Source organism: Stegodyphus dumicola, chromosome 1 (genome assembly GCF_044657685.1).
Source record: "Stegodyphus dumicola isolate Sdum_Otavi_A_Nest chromosome 1, ASM4465768v1".
In the NCBI taxonomy this organism is placed as follows: domain Eukaryota; kingdom Metazoa; phylum Arthropoda; class Arachnida; order Araneae; family Eresidae; genus Stegodyphus; species Stegodyphus dumicola.
The window spans coordinates 116,619,318-116,638,341 of NC_140768.1; the positions used below are offsets into that span (position 1 = coordinate 116,619,318).

The 19,024-nt window shown below is 31.0% G+C and overlaps 1 protein-coding gene across 2 annotated transcripts in view; it reads right to left on the bottom strand.

Annotated features, from left to right (window-relative positions):
* The window catches only part of LOC118201257 (protein tyrosine phosphatase type IVA 1-like), a 78,859-nt gene extending 60,891 nt beyond the window's left edge, over nucleotides 1–17,968 (bottom strand). Inside the window, exon 1 of one of the 2 annotated variants that reach the window (XM_085819709.1) lies at nucleotides 17,817–17,968. The gene's annotated coding sequence lies outside the window, so the exon portion shown is untranslated. The remainder of the gene's footprint in view (nucleotides 1–17,816) is intronic. The other variant, XM_085819708.1, reaches the window with a different exon arrangement.
* Nucleotides 17,969–19,024: the final 1,056 nt, after the last annotated feature.

The window sequence follows — 19,024 nt, forward strand, 5'->3', positions numbered from 1 at the left end:
AAAGAAAGGAGAGCGAGTTTGTCTACTATGGAGGCTGAATTTATCTCCATGACTGAATCAGCAAAAGAATTAGTTTGGTTTACAAATATCTTGGATGAATGCATTCAGTTTAAGATTGCAAGTAACTATGTTTCGAGGCCAATATTGTTTGCTGATAACATGGCTGCTATATGTTTTACAAAATCACCCATTGAAAACTCAAGGACAAAACATATAGACGGGAAACTATTTTTCATTCGTGATCTATTGAACAGGGAAATTTTTGATTTAAAATATGTTCCAAGTAAAGATAATCTGGCTGATCCCATGACAAAACCGCTGACTAAGCATAATCTGATAAGATTTTGTGGAACAATTTTCTTATGAAATTTGTTTTTATGTGTATTTAAATTAAGAGTTTTGTTTATTTGAAACTAATATGTTATAAGTCATATTATGATGGATATTAAGTAAATGTAAAACTGTATAGTGTAGAATGTTGTATGAGTGACCAGGGCCCTGGGTAAAAGTATTAAGCGTGTGATCATATATATGTCTTTATATTGTTTTGTAACATGTTGGACTTTCTTGCTATGGTAAAATTTTTGAATAATGGGATAAGATGTTCCCAAAGGAAAATTTTTCATAAAAATTTTTGAATTGAATGAAACTGTGATATTTATTTATTCTTGTTTTGAATTTTGTAAAGATATTGGCATTCAGTTTTTATTTCAGGTCGGAGGTGATGACGTGGGGAGCATTTGTTGGAAAATATAACTTATTGTAAACCTTTTACTGCATCATCTCTCCTCCTTGAAATGTTTATTTAGTTTAGTTCTTATTTTTAATGTAATACATTAGTTACTTCTACTTCTTTTTCTTACTGCCACTGTTTGCATTGAGAACGGACTGTTTCACCCTAATTGAGATGCAAAAACGAAACGTGATGTTACGTCATCTGGAAAGCTGATTCGTGTCAATAGCTGATTGGTTGCCGTGAGATGACGTCATGCCTACTTCTGCTATAAGTATCTCGCGTCACTCTGGCTCAGCCCTTCTTCTAGTTCCTGCTTTCCTGGCACTTGGGTGTGCGGTTTCCAGCCCCTTTTGAAGGATGCATGCAGTCCGGTGAATAAAGTTCCTTGGTTCCTGTTCACAAGATGACTGTTCCTGAATAAAATTCCTTGGTACCTGTCCACAAGATGATTGTTCCAGAATAAATTCCTTGGTTCCAGAGGCTACCATGTGAGTGACTGCCGTGGGCGGCATCCATGTTCTTCAATGAAGGTGGCATTTAAAATATGTTAGCAGTGATTCCTTGCGTTCAACTAATGCAAACGGGAGTTAGGCCAGTTTTAAGTGCTTTGAAGAACTCGATTTAAATTTCAGGTGTTTTCTCGACCATTGATCATGGACTTTTTGAATGTGTAGCCAACTTCATTTTTAGGCCGCATAATTACTGTTTAGGACATTTTTGTTTGTATTGAATGCCAGTGTTTTTGGAGACCAGGTAAAAATATTATTTGATGAATGATAGTTATATTATATTTTTCCTAAGACTCTGATATTGTTTAAATTTATTTTCTGTGTTTTTATTCTTTATTATATTGTTAATAAATTGGTTAAGTTCGAAACCTTTTATTGTCTTCAGTGTCTGCACAACAAATTATCACAGGGAGCTTTTATTGCTACTATTGCTAAATGTTTAATTTTTTTTTAAATTTTAAACTTTGCCTTAGCATCAGTATGGACAACCACTACACTGTTGTCACACATGCACAAACACTGTCAGAAGTGGGAATTGGAAGCTTCTGTATTGGAGAACAACTTTACGGAAGATGGGTGTCTATTTTTGTTAAGACTGAAGTGACATTGATCTGGTGTGAAGGATTTTCAGTAGCCTGTCCAGGAGTTGGCTAGACAAGATGGATTCAAGTTTACACATTATGACAGTTGCATCGGATTTCCTTTATTATTCACTGCATTAAGTTAGATCGTATAAAAGGTCTTTCTGAGTAGTAAGTTTTTATCACAACACCAGTATGAAGCAATTTGCTATGCAATTAAAGATCCATGTGACTTGGCAATAATTTAAAATACACACGAGTCAGAAGTTATTGAAGTTCTGTGGAACAAACTGTTGTTTAGCTAACATAATAGTTGCTGACAGTTTTGTTCTATATGCAGTAAGTAACAAATAACCTAAGGAAATTGCAAAATAGTCAATTAACAACCCTTACATGGAGTCACCTCAACAGTACAACCACCGTCACAATCCAGTGGTGCTGTTTGTTGTTGTTAGACCTAGCGGTCTATAATTGATATAATGAACTATTTGCTCCCAGTTTTTAGTTACTTATTTTAATAGTGATGTTTGGCAATAGAAGATGCTTGTGAAACGTTCATCTGGATTTCTGCTACCAGTAAAGTTAGAAGTTGTAACTGCCTGTTCTGTAGCTTTAAGGGGTTTTGCAGCTTGAAATTTTGGAGTGATCAGTTTTGCCAATCATTCCAAAAACTGCCATCTCTGAAGCAAGCCACAAATACGATGTCTTTTGAGGATGACACTTGCAGTGCCAACGAGCCCCCTAGCAGCATTTTAATAGAAGCAATATTTTGATAAGACAACCTGTACAATGTTTCAAGCGAACCTGTTTTAAGCCCATGGGTATGGTTTGACAGACTCCCAACTTGTTGCCGTGCATTCTTGCAATTAAGTATGTGGAAGTGGTAGTTATGAGCCGTAGCTACTGTGATGCTGTTGGTACTGTGGGCATGGCTATGTCAGCATGCCGTAGATACTACAGTGACACAACTGTTTGTCTATGTGCAAAGTATCCGATTATGTCTGAATTACCACCACTAGAGTAGAGACGATGGTTGCACTGGGGAGATTCAAGGTAAAAGATTGGTAACTAACTAGCTTGCAATTTGTTTAGGTTGTATATTACTGCATATAGAACTAAAACTCATGTATTAAAAAAAATCTATGAGAAGCTCTATTAACAACACATAATGACAATTAAGGCACAGAAACATTTATTGTAAGTAAAGTTATTGCCCTCATTATGCGAGGATCTTGCTAGCAACAAGAATCTCTCTAGTCAAGAGTTTAAAACTTTGATACTAGTTGTAAAGTTATGACTCTTATAATGTTAAGCATTACTGAAGAAATTGCTGCTTCTGAAATGTCAGTGCATGTCATCTTGCACTTTGTAATAGCTCAAAGACTGCAACTTAACTTATGGGGGCTTGGGGGGGGGACATGTGTGGTCTGCCGCACCTCTATCATATAAGTCAATGGAATCATAATTACCTCCGATAATTGAAAACTCAATTAGTAAAGACTAAATTTAAAATCATGCCTAGGTTTACATGATTTTTTGATTTTTTTGAAAAATCTAAAAACAAGTGCACATGAACTAATATAAATATTTCAACAAATTCTTGTTATTTGATAAAATTTCCTTCAATTAAATAATCTATACTAGATTTTAATTAATGACAAAAGTGTTCATGAAAAACTGGAATTAACACACTCAAACAAACTTTATGCAAATTGTAAAATTTTCTCATTTTTTGCATGCATTTTTATGATATATTATAAAAATGCATTTTTATTTTATGTTTTTTAACAACAGTTCTATAAATATCATCTGCCACATGATCATGCCAGTTTTTGATCAATAAAAGATTCTTATGAGAAGCATCAGGATGCTGTCAATTACTGACGAGTTATGCACAAGACTTCAGAACCTTCAGCATGTAATTTCATATCATCCATTTTTGTTCCATCAATATCATTGATTTTTTATTGTTTTCCTCATCTACAAGATAAATAAGTTCTTTGTCACTCGCAACTTGAACAGTTGGCTTGCCATTTTCTACCTTATCCATTTTGAAATTTTAACTTGAGCAAAGTCTCTGCATCATTTCATTCTTCGAAAAACTGCATGGAAACATGGATGTACTTTACGATAAATCTTTTCAACAGATATGAAAGGTTAAAAGTGTTAAACACAGTTCCGTGTTCATTGAACAGTTGCATTAGATGCTCGTGTTCTATTTTCCCTGCTTTTACATCAAAGTAAAATTTTACCTAGCACTTGATCATTATCAATCCATAGTAGAACTTACCTCTAAATGAAACGAATCTCTCCACTTTACTAGAAATACAGCATGCTACCAGAAAATCAATATTGCAATCTTTTGAATCCAGTGAAGTTATATTCCAGCAAAGAACACATTAATTAGCAGTGCAACATTGACACATGCCAAAAATTGGTTAGAAGGAAGTCGCATAACATGTACAACAACTTTACGATGCATATACTGTTGATGTCAAGATCTAACATCAGTCAAGTTCTGCTAAAAGCAACTAGAAATAGCACACAAAATGGTTTTTAATATAATAATTACCAGCGGGAGATATTTGTTCTTCAAATGATGGAAGCAGAAAATGAAAAAACTGGCAGCATCAATTGCACTGACAAAAATAATTCAATGAAAGCATGTTCACAAGACATAAAATAATGCTAGAAGCACATTCCCTTTCCAATGGATATTTGTGACATTTACAATGAAACAAAAGAAACATTTCTTGTCATGGTTTCTGACTGAAGTGTTATCACATTAATGAACGAAATAAACCCATTAAAGATGGATCAACCATTATTTTTGATAGTTAGAAGGAGGTACAAGACGGAAGATTTCGAATATGGTTCTATTTTCTGCCAAGTGAACCCAAAATACAATTTCATTGATCTTGAAATTAGCACATGCATAGAAAACACAGAATACATCCGGGAAAATGTAAAATGGCGAAATAAAAACATCAAGGAACATCTAGCCGCCACCTCAAATCTTATCAAACATAATTTATATACAAGGAAAAACAAGCCTTAAATAATATATATGATTGATGTTATTCTAATGAAAACATAACTTGAACAAAACTTGGTTAATATTTGCCAGTGGCATGTGATTAAAACAAAAGTATTCAGATCATATTTTGCAAGTTGATTGTCTACTCATCTAAGATTATGTTCTTTAATTATTAAATAATTTCACTCCCACAGAAATTCATTCAAGATACAACAGTAATATTTTTAAAGTAGTTTACATAATAAGCAATAAATAACAGTAAAAACTGACAAACCAAATCTGAAAATTAACTGCAGTACATGAATCTATAATAAAATGAATCTGAAAATTGCTAGCATGGAGCAAATAAGCTTGTTAGAAACAAAATGAGCCATGCTAATTACAAAGAAAAAGAACATTAACGATTTTGAAAATCAAATAAGTATGGAGAAAAATTAAAAATGGAAAGATTTTTTGTTCAAGTAAACTATCTTAGAATTTGAAGAAAACAAAGATGAAAACAAGTCTTAAATTATAATTCTGACTACAAATCATACTAAATAAATTCTTTCTCAGAACTCATTAAACATACAAACTAGCAAATCACTATGAAGGTGGAGACAAATTTACAAAAACAAAAACTAGCATATATATTTTTGAAAACATGCTTCAACATTTACATAGTTTGCTTTCGATAAGAAAGATATACAGATATTTACCATAAAAATGATAAATTGTTTGGTGAAGATTGTTAAAAAGGTTGGATGTTTAATTTTAAAAATAAAGTGTTTAAACATGTCTATAAGTAAAAAAAGAAAACATTCAACAGATATAAAATGCATTAAAAATGTAAATACAGTCAAAAGTCTTTAATCCGGACTCGTCGGGACTTCGGCGATTCCGGATTATCGATTTTTCCGGATTATAGATCATCAGTTTAAATCTGGTAAGATGGCATGCAGAAATTATAAAATTAAAAATATGAAACCGTAATTTATAAAATAATGAGCAATTATGATCTAAAGGGTATCAAAATTTACCAAAAAAGAAGCCTAATATTTATTTGTTTACTTTATTAAACATTTCTTTCAACGCGCGGATCCGTAAAGCATACCTTACGCATAGCCGAAATTAGAAAATTGCAACCAGAAAACTATTTGATTTGTATTCGTGATATTTATAATGACGAGGAATTTGATTTAAATCGTATAAAGACGGAGAACATCGAAATTAAATACTACATTTAGTAAGGAATTATAAGCCGAATAAAATAAAAACATCTGCCCTGAAGATAACGATAGTGTTGACAGATCAACTTCCAGTTCATTGCGCGCCGCGACGTCCCCCCCCCCGCGCAGAGCAGCGTGAAATTGATAAACAGATTTCGGAACGGTTAGATAAACAAAGGATATGCTTTTATCCATTTTTTGTAGCAATTAGTTTTTGTTTGATGGACATTGAAACATACTTTCGTTTTCTAGATCCTTTGGGAGCTCCAGCATCGGAAATTCTATTTGACATAATCGAAAGTTCAAGCTTACTTTTAGAAAATTGCTCTTACAGTCTGCAAAAAATAATAAGCCGGATCCAATTCGAAGATTAAGGAACAACGCAATTATCAACATTAACTGAAATAGATAATTAGATAATTTTAGCTTATACCGTTCGTTATACATTAAACGCGCACGCGAAAACGTATTCTGCACTTGCGCAGACGCATATGCGCAGTCGTAAATGTCTTGCGCGCACGAGTAAAACGCCTATGCGCATGCGTCAATGCGGCGCATGCGCAGAAAGATTTTAGCTTTGAGGTCCGGATTATAGATCATTCCGGATTACGGGTGTCCGAATTAACGACTTTTGACTGTATATGATTTAAAAAATGCCAAATCAAGACATAAGTGTGTTAGGAAACAAAACATACAAAAAAAATTAGGTACTTCCTTATTATAGTGGCCCTAAGACTGAATTGCTAATCAACCAAGATATCTTGCTGAAATCTCGCCACAAGCTCTTATAGCCCACTACATGTTACATCTTGGTTGATTAGTGATTAAATTTTGGAGGCCGCTATAATAAGTAAGTCCAAAAAATTATAAGGAGGAAATACAAAAATTACAAAGTACAAACTAATTTACATGATAAAGTGATCAGAAAAAATCAGTCATCAAAAAATCAGTTATCAAAACCAGTAATACCCAAAACATTATACTACTTAGCAGAAGTCTTAATACAATATTATGCACATAATACTTGAAATACACAAGCATATTTAGTCTCACAGTAGTAAAGTATATATATTTCTTTCTACAGTCAAAATAAGCACATAGGAAATTTATCAGTTGTTTAAAATAAAAAGATGAAAATATAAAAGTACACATTATTCATAAATAGCCCCATTCTGAAAGGATTGAATTTTTTAATAACTAGAAAGCATATAAAAGGTATATGGCAAAGATAACTTTTAAAGGAAAAGTTGGCTTCTATTTACATGACACTTGAGGGAAACCATAGATATTTTTGCATCCCGCTTTTCAACTATTGAGAACAGAATCTGATATAAGCAACTAAGAGTGATTCTGACCATCAAAGGTCTTTCTGTGAAAAAATTAGTACGTCATAATACTAGTTCATATTAATAAACAGTTTTAAAACTGTCTGTGATAAATATTACATTAATTCCTGTACAAGTTTTTTGTTATATACAGTCAAAAGTCGTTAATTCGGACACCCATAATCCGGAATGATCTATAATCCGGACCTCAAAGCTACAAACTTTCTGCGCATGCGTCTCTTTGACGCATGCGCGCAAGACCTTTACGGCTGCGAATATGTGTGTGCGAGTGTGCACAAAATACATTTACGAATGCGCATTTAATGTATAATGGACGGTATAAGCTAAGCTAAAATTATCTAATTCAGTTAATGTTGCAGATTGCGAATCTTCGAATTGGATTCGGCTTATTATTTTTTGCAGACTGTTAGAGCAATTTTATAAAAGTAAGCTTGAAATTTCGATTATGTGAAATAGAATTTCTGATATATATTTACTAATATGTTAAGGATCTACAAAGCGAAAGTATGTTTCAAAGTCTATTAAACAAAAAGTGGAATTGCTGCAAAAAATGGATAAAGGCATATCCTTTGTTTATCTAAACTTTGCTTATCTTTAACACCGCCGCACGCAATGAATTGGAAGTTGATCTGTCAGCACTATCCTTATCTTCAGCACAGATGTTTTTATTTTATTTGGCTTATAATTCCTTACTAAATGTAGTATTTCATCTCGATGTACTCAGTATTTGATATGATTTAAATCAAATTCCTCGTCATTATAATTTGCTTCCGATAGCGAAGAAAGTGAGAGGTTATTGAAAACGAAAAAATTTCGATTGACAAATTAGTCAGTATTCTCAACACAGCAATTATAAGACTTCAACAGCGGAACTTTGTAACTGAACAAGAAATTATGTCTGTTTATAGAATTAAAGAGAATGTATTATCACATAAAAAATAAGCAACTTAAACAACTTACATTGAAAGAAATGTTTAATAAAGTAAATAAATATTAAGGTTTTTTTTTTTTTTTTTTTTTGTAAATTTTGATACCTTTAGATCATAATTGTTCATTATTTCATAAATTACAGTTTCATATTTTTAATTTTATAATATCTGCATGCCATCTTACCAGATTTAAACTGATGATCTATAATCCGGAAAAATCAATAATCCGGAATCGCCGAAGTCGCGACGAGTCCGGATTAACGACTTTTGACTGTACTAATAAAAAAGTTGTTACTCCACTTGTACAAAAGTTATTATTGGAATGCTTAATTATTGATTTCATGCAAAAATTCTTAGAAAATAGTTTTAAAAAAGCATCTGATATTCTAAATATCAGGAACTGAAGTATTTCTATAATCTGACGGAGATCTGTATATTAAACACAGAGGGGGGAGAAGAGGGAAAGAGAAAAAATAAGAAATTTTATTAGAATCAATGACAAAAAATTAACTCACTCACACAATTTCCCTTAAAACTGAGAACTGAAATACACTGAACACACATACAGCCTTTTTGAGCTACTAAACACAAATGCGTGTCAGAGCTCACTGATCAATCCCATTATGCATGTTTCATGTTTGGACTTGCCCAAACACGAAACCCCGTCACTGTTATTGTGTGGCCACCTTTTATCAGCTCACAATGGTTTGGTTAAGCTTAGATAATAAAGGAATAAACCTAAATGATCCAACAGGGGAAAACGTGATTTTATATTCCTTTTACACACTTTTTGTTTTATTAAATATGGAAAAAAGCCATTAATTTAAAAAATGAATTATAATTTAATAAGCACTTAAGTTTATATATTAAGTATTTTTTATGCATACTACTTGTGTTTCTAGTTAAATCTGAATTCCCCCTTCCCCAGTTAACACCATCTTATAACACTGTTTTGGGCTCACATTTCATAATTTTATATGATCTCTCACAAGACATATTTAGATTTGAAAAGCAACATTTTCATAAATTATTGAAGGGTGTAAAAATCTCAGAGTTTCAGTTTAGTACCTAAATATCATACTTATACTGAAACATGTATAGAAAGGAGCATGGTGATTATTATTATTAGTTTACGAAATATGTTTTATGAACATGGGACTTCTTTAACATAAAGTGAAGTATATTTTGCCTAAACCTGCAACTCTCTTTCTGCACAAACTGTTTTTTGTTCCATATTGATTAGATACACAGCAAATGATATCTCATACTTAGAAAACTGAACTCGCACATACCTAAAAAATACTGATAAAACTGCACAAACTCATAATAAGACACATACTGATAGAACTGAAAATATACAATTTTATGAAAACAAACACAATCATCAGGGAAAAGCCAATACATTATACATTACAAATTCAGAGATTCCGAATTATGGATTTTTTCGGATAATACATCATCAGTTTAAATCTAGTACGATGGCATGTAGAAATTATAAAACTAAAAATATGAAATAATGAAGTATTTATGAGAGAGTATCAAAATTTACAAAAAAAGGCTTAATATTTTGTTTACCTTATTAAACATTTCTTTCAATGTAAGTTGTTTTAAGTTACTTTGTTTTTTGTGCTAATACTTTCTCTTTAATTCTGTAGACAGAGATAATTTCTTATTTAGTTACATTGTTGAAGTCCTGTAATTGCTGTTTCAAGAATTCTGACTAATTTTTCAATCAAAATTTTCTCGTTTTCAGTAACATCTCTGTTACTTTCTTCATTATCAGTATTTTTTTGGATCTAGAATCATACTACAGATTTCTCCATTCATTAATTGATTGATGATTGAGAAGCATTATCATCACAATGAAAAACTTCTTTTATATCATCTTCATTTATTACCACTTCTCCACATTTCTTTACAAAATCCGTTAACTGGAAATTTTCAACTTTGTTTTGCAATATTCGAAAACCTTTAAAATTAGCAGTTGTCCTCACCAAATTTAGCTATCTTTGCATCATGAACTTGGAGACTAACAACAAGTTGTTCCGTTAAATTTTATCTTGCTTCTTTCATGCACCGAGACAATTAAGCCTGAATTGTATTAGTTTAGTTATTTATTACACTTATGTATATTTCTTGCACATACTTAAGGCTTATCAGATAAATAAATGCCTACATAAGTCTTATTGAGGGCCAGTGCTAGATATCTTATCGCCTGATGCAGTCTCTGTGGATCCTAAATTCTGCAACATGGCGCAGCCTTACGAGTCCTGGTGCTGGTTCCGAGTTTATGTGAATAACAAATCAGTTATTCTTAATTCAAATAGCATGTAATATTTGGGTCTATGAGTATCACCGACAAAATCTACTTTGAGCATATGGAAAGAAATTTCTGGTAAAGTTTTCTTTGTCAACATCTTTTAGGGCAACTGAAATCTGTAATCATCACCAAGTGTAATGTCAACATAAAAGGTTACCACACTCCTTTATTATTCAAATACTAACATAAAAAAAAATTGTTTAGGTATCGCTACATGAGTCATTACTCAAGTTGTCATGTTTTGATAAACATGCGGTAATGAAAGGAAAGTATAATTAATAATGATTCGCCAAGTTGCCGTCAGATATGCATCTATGTGGAACGTTTCGGTTCAAGATGTGCGCCAAGCAAATACTAATTACTGATCGTACAAATTTATGCTAAATTGATTATTTCTTCACTAACAAGGTAGTTTATTTAGTGTCAAAGTGAAATTAAGAATCAGGCCTCTCCAGATGTTTTATTATGCATGGAGGGGAAAATCAAATGTGCATGTGTATAGCCTACAAGAAAAATTTTGTTGGTTTCGAAGTCCGGATTTTAAATCGTTCTGGATAATGGGTGTCCGGATTTCGGACTTTGTACTGATTTTGAAGCCTCAATATACAATTTTAAACACCATAATTTTAAATAATTGTCAAGAAACATTGTGCTTTCTATACCACTTAATATGGGCTGATCGATTAAATATGGAAAGATATGGTCTAACAGAGTTTTTGCTAAAAATTTAATAGGTATTAATTTAGATGTCAAGCAACAAAAATCAGTGTTATATTAGCAAGTTTTCACAGGAGTAGTTTCGATGGTTTTACCGAACCATCACTCTCAGCTGGCCAAAAGCGCAAACGAACGAGATAAGAATGGCTAGCTTAATTCCTGTCCTACAGTAGCTTAATTCCTGTCCAGCCATTCTTATCTAATCAGTATATCTTGTTCATTTGTGCTTTGGCAGCTGAGGATGATGGTTCAGTAAAACCATTAACACTAGTCCTGTGAAAATTTGCAAATATAACATTGATTTTTGTTGTTCGACTTAAATTAATACCTGTTTGGTGTGTTATTCTATCTTAATTTAATAGGTGTTTAAACTCCAAGTTTTACATTATGGTATACAAACGCAGAAAAATTATGACCAGATTTAAAATTTCTTTTCAGTCTTGCATAAGATACTTGTAAAAGCAAGCAAATGCATGTGTAAGTAACTTGTAAATAAATGTTGGTACTTTCTTATTATAGTCGTCCCCAGGGCTGATTTACTAATAAATCAAGATAACTTGCTAAAATCTCATCACATGTTCTTATACCTCGCTACATGTTACATCTCGGTTGATAAGCAAATAAATTTTGAGTGCCACTATAATAAGGAAATACCTAAATATCTTAGTATACCAATCTAACTAGACCATAATGTAATTATTAATTATATCTAATTATATCTATATATTATTAATTATATCCAGAGAATAATTAAGACACAGCATCTCTTTCACGTACCAAGATTTTTGAACTATTGTATTGGTCAATATATATATAAATACTTTTATATGAATTAAAAGCTTCATTAAAAACTGAATAGCTTAACAACTTTCCAAATGATTCTTGCTTATGATAAGGCATGTTTATTTCTAACTCTTATCATTGTATTTTGAAAAATAAAGTTAAAGTATATTTCTGAATACAAGCCAATTCTTGTACAAGATGAGAGTATATATATATATATATTTTCCAAAAATTTACTCAGAATTTAAACCTCTTATGTAACTGACATGAGGGGGCAATTCTTGTAACTTTCAAGCATGTAAAACATGTAGATTATTTGCCAATCAAATTGTTGTAAAGTAAAACACAAAATGCTGAAGATGATGAATTTAATTCTAGTTATCCTATTTGAAGATAGTAGATTTTTTTTCATTCATTTGTTGTCTTATATTCTATGTATTGTATAATATTCTATGCTAGTCTTATCTTCTACGACATTTTATTTTTTGTCTGAAAGATGAGTGGAAAGAGAAATTCTTAAACTGGAAATTTCAAATTACAGGTGATCTTGGTTGATCAAAATTCTATGACCATTTCTCTATGAATGAAAAATAAGTTCAAGAATGGAGGAAGTGAAGTGCAAATTTTGCCAATATTGTATTTTTCATTTTGGCGACGACACTCCAAACCAGCATTATAAATAATTTTGAAAATAAAACATCTCATTTTCATAAAACAAATATCTCATTTAATTTTTTCCTCCATAAACTTAAACTAAAGAAATAAAGATGTGCAATATTTGGCAACGACTACTTGCTCCTGGCTAAAAGGAAAGTACCTATGTTTTTTGCAAGATTAGCAGATCTGGATTTAAGCCAACCTTTATAATTTAGTTTTAGAAAAATTTTAAATCAATTCTTGGCTTATTTACGAAAATAGACGATATTAAAATTTGGAAATAATCTTCTACAATACAACAAACAAAAGATTTATTTCAATGTTGCGAGATCCTACCATCAATAAAAGTGTGTATTAATGGACACACAGTCAGCTGAATATGTCTGATTAAAGAGTAACAGACTGCAGCAATAACCTGCCAGAAATCCGTACTCTGAGCATTCTAAATACACTTTCTATTAAAATCAGAGGGCCCAACAAAATAGAAGAAATGGAGGAAAGCCTTTTTACGATGCATGTCAAATACTGATTTTTTACTAAATAATGAAGAGTCAGTTCTTCCAAAATTCTTTGTGAAGATTTTTGGTGGGTCTCTGCCAATTTAATTTTCACTGTTTGATGGTAACTAACTTTCACAGTCAACAGAATAATACATGCAAAAGCCCTCATCATTTTTTCCAAGAAAAAGGTATTTTACTTCATTTCGGACAAACTTGGCAATAACCTTGATGGCATTATGATCGGGGCAGGTGTTAATTTCTAAAGGTAGAAGTGCTGGAGCCCTATGGAAGACCGTCAGAAAAGAGGAACAAGAGTTAAAGAAATAAATAAAATGACTATTAAAATCATTAATAATTTTAAAATTATATAGTTAATGACTATCAAATTAATTAACAATAATTTAATTGATATTAAATATTATTTAATTTATAATTATTATTTAATTAATTCATAATTAATTAATTATTATTTATTAAAATAATTAAAGATTAAACTCATTAAATGATTAAAATTAAATAAAATTTAAAGAGATAGATTAAAATTTAATAAGTGATTTTTAATATAATCTTATTACTAAAAATAAGATTTTCGAGATCAAATTTTAGTGAAATAATTTTTCAGTTACATAAAAGAAATGCCGGAGCCTTTTTATTTAGGACTACGCTGCGCTCCGGCTAGAATTAGAATATGTACCAGAAACTAAGAAGTACCAGAGCCCAGCTCCGCTGAGCTCCGGGGCAATTTAAGCTCTGGATGGGGGCCTATGAAATTCAGAAAGTATTCCCAAAACATATTAAAATGGATTATTTAATTTAGGTGAAACATATAATCATTAGCTGCTTAAGTTCTATCCCAATTTTTACACAGTACACACTAGGAATCGTATTCCTTTATACGAAGGTCTCATATCCATTTTTTCTAACCATCAACAATAAAACTTTTAGACTGACAGACTTTAAATGCTAATGACAAAATCAATCAACCTCCATTAACTGCTATCAGAGGGTTTTCAGTACAAGGGCACAATGAAGACTTTGTACCCCCTCTTGTTCGCCACGAATGAAAAACATTTCATTCTAAAATTTTGTAACTCTTGGGAACAGGTGTCCCCTATTGAAAATATATATATATATATATATATATAGTTTAAATACAAACTGGATAACATCAAACCTATCACTTGAAGATCTTTTTTACATTGTAACACATTTTAGACAGCAGAAGGATAAAATAAGAAAAATTTATAAAAGAAATACTAAAATCTAAAATGGATCATAAAATATCCTTAAAAATTAATTTTCTAGACCTGCCTTTATGTTTCCTTCCAAAAGACCTAACTGTCACTGTGAGCTATTGTAAAAGTTTCACCATGATAGTCTAATACAGAATCAAAGGAAATAAGAATTCATTAACAATAAGACTTGGTAATTCCTTAAAACAGTAATAAATTATAAGAATGAATCAGTACGTGTAAAAAACGTCACTGAAATCAATCCTAACTTAATTGTATATGGTTACAAATAAGAGTTTTTTTTTAAACTAAATACTTCATCATTTTTAAATTTTATTTGTAATTTATGGAGAATGGAGAATTCTGAAATAAAATTTAAAAAAGAAACATTCTATGTAATAAAATCTATACACAATGTAAACTTTGCAATGCCAAAATGCATAACACATTTATGAACCTCAGTGCATTTACTGTGATATATTTTCATCTATTGATATTTATTATTAATTAATTTATTAGGTTCTTTAGTAATTCTCTGTTATGCATTTTGATGCATTTTGATGGTACTATTGTAATAATATGTGCGTGTGTGTTATTATTCTTATTTACATACAAACAAAATTGCACACATACTCCCCATACGGTGCTATCAGCGAGTCTTGGGTTCTCTTTAACCCCTTAACTGCCGCGGAAAACGTACAAGATTCATTCCCCAGTGCCATGGTTTTTCACATAGACGCGCGTAGTTATGCGATTTATTAGGGGAGAAATAAGAGCTAGTTTTACTTTCTAAAAATTTTTTACTTCCACAAAATAAACAGTGAAAGAAAAAAAAAATGAATGCACAAAATTTAACATTTTGAGTAAAAATAAAATAAAAAGACGTAAGTATAATAAAAATGATGTTTTTATAATAAAAAAGATCCCTATAATGGAGTTTCCATCAATTCATTTTTGGACCAGTAAAGTGTAATATCAGGTTTTAGCATTATACCTTGTGAAATCAGTATGCCTATAAAAATATATATTTCTTCTGAACTGGTTGAATGCCACGATATTGTTCTTGATTTTTCATTTGCAAGGTGTTGTTTCATATACTCGTCTACAAAACGGTTAGTTTCAGTAACAATATAAAGCACGAGCAGTTCATCAAAAAATAATTAAAAAAAGATTAAATGGGTTTGAAACATCCATTATATCTTTCTTTATTCCTGGAACCTACTACATAAAGTAAACGAAAACGGAGGACTCAGAATAAAAAAAAAAATTACGTTTTACTCAAACAACACCAGCCAATACCGTGCAGTCATTACTTTCAGCGCTTTAGACACATCCCTCTCTCCAATTTCTCCCCACACTTCTCTGAAATAATATCCTCCTTCGCATATTTCGTCAAGGTCATTCTGGTGTTGCATTCCAAAGCTTTGTGAATAATTTTACGGGTAGCAGCGCAAAGCAACTGATGTTATTTTGGAAGGGCGTATATATACACAAGGGCATATATATACGCCCGGGGCAGTAACGCATCGGCTGAGCAAGGCATATATATACGCCCGCGGCAGTTAAGGGGTTAAGGGTGGCAAATGCATAATGGAAAAGTACTGGATTTTTATTGCAACTCTGTCTATTAGAGCAAAAAAAACTACAAGAATATTAATAAATACTTAAATAGTTTAATTTTATTATGTTAATTTTTATTCAAATTATTATTTATACTGCAAGCTATATTTCACAAATGTACACATAGCTATCAAAATTTACACAGAATAAATAATAACTACTCTGTGATGAAGAAATTATAAACAGAAAATTTAAGCACTTTTTATAACTATTAATATTTAACTTTAAATGAAATTTAAAGCCACTAGAATCTTAAAATTAATACACAGATAAATCAACTGCATTTATACAAGTAGAATTTGCAACTATAGTGAAACTAAGGAATAAAATTCAAGCTTCATGACAAAAATTTGATCTGGCTTAATAAAAAGTTATATAACAATTACAGCCAATATAACTCATTAAAATAGAGGAAGATTTCATCAATATAGGCACTTCTTTTTTAAAAATAAAAACTATTTTTTAAAACATCTTAATTCAAAACTAAAGTATTATTTGCCTTCCTTGTAAAATAGATCATTTGCTAGCAGATATTTTAAAAGCATACTCAAACACTTATAACTCTTAAATGCTCACTACAGATCTAAATTTTTTCAAAAGTTTTCAGCAAAGTCGCATTATGTTTACACAGCAACTTTCAAATTCACTGCTTTCATTACATAACCTTCATTATCCACTTATGAAAAAGAAATCATGCAGCCCTGCATCAGTAAATACGTAATAGAATACTTAATGAAGTATTTTATATGTTGTTTACTATTTATTCCCATTTATTTCATTTAAATAAAAACGGATGCTTAAAATTTTATTCATGTAATTCATGTAATTTTATTCAAAATTATTCCAGTTCAGCATAAGAAATTAAATAAGTACTCTAATTAGGCAGATAATTCTTAATAAAAAATTAAGTTATCCAAACCAAGTGAAATAAAATATGTATTAAAAGATAATAAAATGCATATCCTCTTCAAAATTTTATGCAAAATATCATTCCCACGCATTTCTGATTTAATTCTTTGTTTTTCCAATTTAAATAATTGTAACCAATATTCTCTTATTATTATCGATTCTCGAACACAAATATCTATTAAATAACTCAGGTTCAGCATAGCTTTATTTAAATATAGAACATTCAGAAAATTAATATAATTATAATTAAATTAAGAGACTTTTTTTCTGGTACTCATGTTCAAAGTTTCCGGAAATTTTCATTTCGCAAACTTAAAGATAAATAAAAAAATTTTGAAAATGCTTCAAATATAACAAATGCATATATTCTAATATGAAATATACATCTTGATTTTCATTAACACATTGATAATCTTAAAATTAAGCCCCTAAAAATGTCCGAAATTTCAAGGGCATTAGGTAGGATCTAAAATTTCCGTAAATACAAACTAAAATTTGGCATTAAATTATTAAAAGTCATACATAAAATTTTATTTTAAAACATGTTATACTTATGCAAAAACGAAAATTAGACCCATTTTACACAGAATGCCTTATAACATTTCAAACGTAGAACGAATAACCCATCCCACTATCCTGGCAATGAAAAAATTAGATAAAAGGAATACTGCAGAAGACATTTTTAACAACAAATTTGATAAATTTCAATTCTAATATATGTAAAGATCTTACGGCTATGTCGATACACATTGAAGCGTCCAGCATGAAGAAAATCCAATGCAATAAAATTTTTTACAGTACTTCACACCATCAGTCGCGACAGTAACGTCAAATTACTGTGCTATGTGGTTGCGGTTAGCATGTTTGTCAGAACACCAAAACGAAAACTACAATTTTATAAGTTAATCCTTTTTATGTGTTTATTTATTAAGCTCTTAAACCACCTGATATGAAAGGGTGCGAATAATATTTCCATACATCCGCAAGTATAAAGTGAAACAGATAAAAGCATTACCATTGCTATTTATAATGCTACTAAAATTTTTAAACCAGATATTGAGTATTCTCTGAAGATGATCCAATTTTTGAAGAACAGATTATTTGAGATTAAATTAAGCGTCCATTCTAGGGCTGAATTTTTCGAAGTTCAAATTTGAGGTTTCTATAGTTAATTTCCAGCTATTAATCGTCTCTTTCGAATTCTTAATAGGATTTTTTAATATTAATAGTAAGAATGTTAATAAAAACTTATTACTACATTAACTTATTGATAAGCAAAATGCTGATCACAGTATTGATATGTGTGTTGAAATGATCACAGTATTGATAAGCAAAATGCTGTTATACGGAGACGTTCGCTGACCCCGCACATAGGCGTTTTGATTGTGGAATATTTTTGCATATTAACTGCAGTTACCTCCATATCGTCGTTAAGAAAATTAAATATGAAACAAAAATAAGCATTCGCTAAACAAAATGAAAGAAACCACTGTGGGCTGAAGGAAGGAGCTGATTAAGATGTTTCCTGTTAGCTCAAGAAAAAGCACTCTAATGAGTTTGATTGGAATTCCTGATATCATCCCCCCAAAGACTGAAGGGCCCTAGTCTGAACACAGTCGAAACAGAACAACAGATCGTTTTCTCTGACCTACGATAAAGAACGAGTTTCGTGCTGTCGTTTTATAATAACAGTTGAGAAATTAGCGCGTCATCTCACTTTCGCTAGCACTAAAACTATCATCATCAAGGAGCTTTCTAACCTGCTTTGTCATCACATAATGCAGTCAAAAACGTATAGCCATATTTCCAATTCATCTGTTCAGCACTGTATCTTTGAAAAATCCCAAAATTTTCATTTACTGTTTTCAGCCAGGAGTAACTTAGCCAGGAGAGCTTAAAAATGTTTAAATGCTTAAAAATATTTGAATAGTTGAAAATTT